Below are 5,234 nucleotides of genomic sequence, written 5' to 3'. Positions count from 1 at the left end.
CCACTCTGGTAAGGATGTCAATTAAGAAGCAGGGGGCGGGGGGGCAGAGTCTGCATGTGCTGAGCAGGGTGTGTACTGGAACTGTGTACTTTCCACTCAGTTTTGCTGGGAATCTAAGATTGATCTAGAAAATAAAGTCTATTTTTTTTAATGAGCAAACGATTTGGATAAACATTTATCCAAAGAAAACATTTACATGGCTACTAAGCACATAAAAAGATGCTCAACATTATTAGTTACTAGGTTCCTTGATCCATTCAGGCTGCTATAACAAAATACCATAAACTGGATAGCTTATAAACAAAAGAAATTTATTTTTCACAGTTCTGGAGTGTGGGAAGTCTAAGATCAAGGCACCAGCAGATTCAGTGGGTGGTGAAAGCCCACTTTCTGCTTCATCGATGGCACCTTCTTATGGTTTCCTCACATGATGGAGGGGACAAAGGAGCACTTCTCAGGCTTCCTGTACAAGGGCGCTATTACCATTGGTGAGGGCAGAGCCCTCATAACCTAATCATATCTCAAAGGCTCCAACCCCTAATAATATCACCTTGGGTGTTAGAATCTTAACATATTAATATTGGGGTCAGGGAGTGGGAGTAGACCATAACATTAGGGAAATGCAAATCAAAACCAAAACGACATACCATTTCACATCCACTAGGATGGCTATAACAAAAAATACGGACAATAACAGGTGTTTGCGAGGATGTAGAAAAACTGGAATTCTTGTACATCACTGGTGGAAATGTAAAATGGTATGCCTTCTGTGCAAAAGAGGTCAGTGGTTCCTCAAAAAATTAAATGTGGAGTTACTATATGACTCAGAACTTTCAATCCTACATATATGCCCAAAAGAATTAAACATACAGGTTCACACGACAAGTTGTATACAGATCTTCATAGCAGTATCATTTATAATAGCCAAAAAGTAGAAACAGCCCAAATGTCTATTTTTTTTTTTTTTTTTTTTTTTTTTTGAGACGGAGTCTCGCTCTGCCGCCCAGGCTGGAGTGCAGTGGCCGGATCTCAGCTCACTGCAAGCTCCGCCTCCCGGGTTCACGCCATTCTCCGGCCTCAGCCTTCCGAGTAGCTGGGACTACAGGCGCCCGCCACCGCGCCCGGCTAGTTTTTTGTATTTTTTAGTAGAGACGGGGTTTCACCATGTTAGCCAGGATGGTCTCGATCTCCTGACCTCGTGATCCGCCCGTCTCGGCCTCCCAAAGTGCTGGGATTACAGGCTTGAGCCACCGCGCCCGGCCTCCAAATGTCTATTAATTGATTAATGTGTAAACAAAATGTGATATATGCATGCAATGGAATATTATTCAGCCATGGAAAGAAATAGAATGCTGATAATGACATCATATTGTGTGATTCCATTTATAGAAAATGTACAGAATAAGCAAATCCATAGAAACAGAAAAGAAATAAGTGCTTGCCAGTGGTTGGGTATTGGAGGAATGGGAGTGGCTGTTAATTGGTATGGTGTTTATAATGTGATGAAATGTTTTGGAAAGAGATATTGGAGATGATTGCTCAACCTCGTGAATATATTAACATCGACTGAATTGTACCCTTTAAAATGGTAGACTTCATGGTATGTGAATTATATCTTAATTTGAAAAAAATTATTTTAAAGTACAAGTAAGATATATTTCAGGGATCCCTTTATGTCTTAAAATGAATTGATTTTGACACTACACTTTGTTGACAGTTTGAGTAAATAATAAGAGGAATTTTTTTTTTTAATCCAAGACCTTTACCCTACTATATTCTAGCTTTCATTATGGCTGATGAGATGTCTGCTTTTTTTCCCCTTTCTTTGTTTACTTTTCTTTCCTTCCTTCCTTCCTTCCTTCCTTCCTTCCTTCCTTCCTTCCTTCCTTCCTTGCTTTCCTTCCTTTCTTCTTTCCTTCCTTCCTTCATATTTTCTTTTTTTTTAAGTGAGTGTAAGGTAGGAAGGGAAATAATTGCTCTTTATCAACATGAATATTGCTTCTCTGTTCAACTTCTAAAAATATGCTTTATAAAATTTTATTTTTATTGAAGAATAGTTTACATACATTGAAATTCACACATCTTAAGTGTACAGTTTGATGAGTTTTAGCAAATGTACGTACTTGTGTAACTACCATTTCATGTGCTTTTTGGTCATTTGTATTTTTTTCTTTTCTAAAATGTTTGCCTAAGTCTCTTTCTCATTTACAGTGAGATTCAATTTGTCAATTTTGTCTTTTACAGATTGCGTAAGAGGAAGATGTATGTCACATCAAAGAATTCTTTGCTAGTCCTAAGTCCTGAAATTTCTCCTTTTTCTTCCTAAACTTTTTATGGTTTTATATTTTACATGTAAGTTCATAATATCATTTGAGTTAATTTTTGTATAAAGTATGAGTTTTAAGTTGAGCTTCTTTTTTTGCTTATAAATGTCTCTTGGCAAATTTTAAAACTGAGTTGATTACTGAGTTGTAAGAATTCTTTACATCCCCTAGATACACATCCTTTGTCAGATGTATGTATTACAAATACTTTCTTTTGCTCCTGGCTTGTTTATTCATTTGCTTAATGGTGTCTCTTATGGTTTTACATTTTGATTAAATCCAATGTGTTAGTTTTTTTAAGGTTGGTACTTTTTGGTCCCAGGGAAACAATCTTTGCTAACCCCACAGTCCTGAAGATATTCATCTGTTTTTTTCTAGAAGCCTTTTAGTTTTAGCTTTTAAGTCCATGATGCATCTCAAAATTAATTTTTGTGTAGCATGAGGTAAGGATTGAGACTAGTCTTTTTCCATATGTCCATCTAGTTTTTCCAGCACCATTTATTGAAAATATTTTTCTTCCCTATATAATTTCCTATAGTAGCATTAAGACTAATATGGCTATGTACTTGTTTTGGATGCCCTTGAACTCCTGTTAGGTTGGGATGATGATCACTGGTATGCCTCAGTATCAAAAGTATCAAACCCCTGCTGCCCCATGTCATTGGCTACTTGCACATAATAATTTTGTATATCGTCAAGGTTCTGGTTCTCCTTCTCTTTCTCTTCTTCACAATTTGGGTAATAGTCATCTTTGCAGCCGTCAGATTCCTAGCTGTTCATATTCAGAGGTATCTTGATGCGATGGGATACTTTGTTGACCCCCTTCGCAGGCAGGAACTGGAATGGCTTGTTTCACTCAGTCCGCCGCTGGCCACTCCTCCTCACAGGAGGGAGGGTGTGAGCAAGCAAGTGCAGGAACTGAAGCGAACAAACACTGGAACCGGCCAGAGTCCAAGCTTGTTATGACCAATGCTCTGTCAGCTGAGCCGTCCAGGGACAGGCAAGTGCCAACCAGCTCACTGGAGGGTCAGGGTGGCAGCCTCTGACCTCTCGGCACCCAGGCTCTTGTCCGGCATCCAGGAAGAATGAAGTCACAGGAATTGTTTGAGAGGTGATGAATGCAGAAGACTTTATTGAGCAGTGGGTGGCTCTCAGCGGAAAGGGAGACTGGAAAGGGGTTGGGAAAGTGATCTCTCTCTTCCTGAGGCCCAGTTGCCCCTCTCTGATGCCACACTGTCTGAAGTAAGTCACATCTATCCATAGTCTCTAACGCTCAGTTGCTTCTCTGCTTGCTGCTCAGTCGCTTGTGTTGCTCTGGCAGCTGAAGTCTTCTATGGGCACAGGATAGGAGCATGGCAGGCCAAAAAGGTAACATTTGGGCAGAAAAACGGGCTCAGCTGTTTTCACTTGGGGCCGCGTTTTCAGGCATACGGTTGGGGTTTAGCTGGGAGCCCAGCCCTTCTGTATCATTGACAGCCAAGTTTCAGATAAGAAAAGCTGCTTCCTTCCCGCACCCTCCACCCCATTTAAACTTTATTACTACCTCGGATGCATTAGAAATTTGTGTCTGTATTTTTCAAGGTCATACACAAAGGTATTACTAAAATTACCATATGATTTTCATTGAGAACTCAATCTTTTGGCAGCTAAGCATTAATTAGGTTAACCAAGTTGTTCCTTCCAAGGAGGGTTCAGGAAGGGTACAGGCCACAGCCATAGAACAGGAAAGAGGCAGGCCAAAGCTGATATGTGATCCCGGCTGCTTTCTCCTTCTCTTGTTCTGTCATCATTTGCAGGTAACTTCATTTTCATATTCTGCAAAACATAATTCTGGTCGACTACATGAGTGGCATGATGCTAATGTGACTTATGAGCAAGAAGTGGCAAATACCCTACATGCCCAAGTAAGTACATAGTGAGAAATAATTCCATAGAGATTCAGAGGCCTACCATATTGTTGAAATTTTGAAGAATCCAGCAATCCAATACATGTGTTATAAGGTAAAGACAGGTGGTAGAATATTGTGCCATCTATGATAAATAAAGAGGCATAGGCCAAGCATGGTGGCTCACACCTGTAATCCCAGCACTTTGGGAGGCCAAGGCTGGAGGATCACTTGAGCCTAGGAGTTCGAGACTAGCCTGGACAACATGGCAAAACTCTGCCTCCACAAAAAATACAAAAATTTGCCAGGCATGGTGGTGTGCACCTGTAGTCCCAGGTACTTGGGAGGCTGAGGTGGGAGGATTGCTTGAGCCTAGGAAGTGTAGGCTGCAGTGAGCAGTGAGATGTGATTGTACTTGCACTCCAGCCTGGGTGACAAAGCAAGACCCTGTCTCAAAAAAAAGAAAGAAGGAAAGGGAAGAAGAGGAGGGGAGGGGGAGAGGAGGATGAGAGGGAGGAGGGGATGGAAAGAAAGAAAAAGAAAGATGCATAATGGTTTCTGGGTTTCTTTGGATTTTGGAGAAAGCATATACTATATTTGGAAATACTACTCTTACCCATTGGGTACCCGAAAGGCTGCCAGCTTTGAGTGGGGACCAGAACTACAAGCAGGTCGTGACAATCATGCAAGCTGTTCAAACACTTGTGTCATGACATCAAGCAAATCTGATACTGCTGGAGATAATCCTGACCCTGAAACTGCTGACTATGCTAGGTTAGGAGGTACAGAGTTCCACCCAACTAGAAGTTATGACTAATCAGTGTAATAAGTGGAGTCACTTTGGGTTACTGACTCTATTGAGCAAGCAGGTGAAAAATGGAGTTAATGCACTGCCTGGGGTAATGAACTCTGATTACCAAGTGAAGCTAGAGTTGCTACTACCTAATGAAGGCCAGGAGGGTATGTATGGAACCCAAGGGAGTCAGTGGAGCATCTCTTACCATTTCCATGCCCAGTGTTAACT

At 41.1% G+C, this 5,234-nt stretch overlaps 1 long non-coding RNA gene across 1 annotated transcript; it reads left to right on the top strand.

Moving 5' to 3' along the window:
• Positions 1–1,343: 1,343 nt before the first annotated feature.
• LOC108586031 lies at positions 1,344–4,474 on the top strand. The gene is made up of 3 exons (XR_001902697.3): positions 1,344–1,600; positions 2,245–2,352; positions 4,121–4,474. It is a non-coding gene; the product is annotated as an uncharacterized LOC108586031 (long non-coding RNA).
• Positions 4,475–5,234: the final 760 nt, after the last annotated feature.

Source organism: Papio anubis, chromosome 3 (assembly GCF_008728515.1).
Source record: "Papio anubis isolate 15944 chromosome 3, Panubis1.0, whole genome shotgun sequence".
Classification (NCBI taxonomy): Eukaryota; Metazoa; Chordata; class Mammalia; order Primates; family Cercopithecidae; genus Papio; species Papio anubis.
This window is presented reverse-complemented; position numbering and strand designations above follow the sequence as displayed.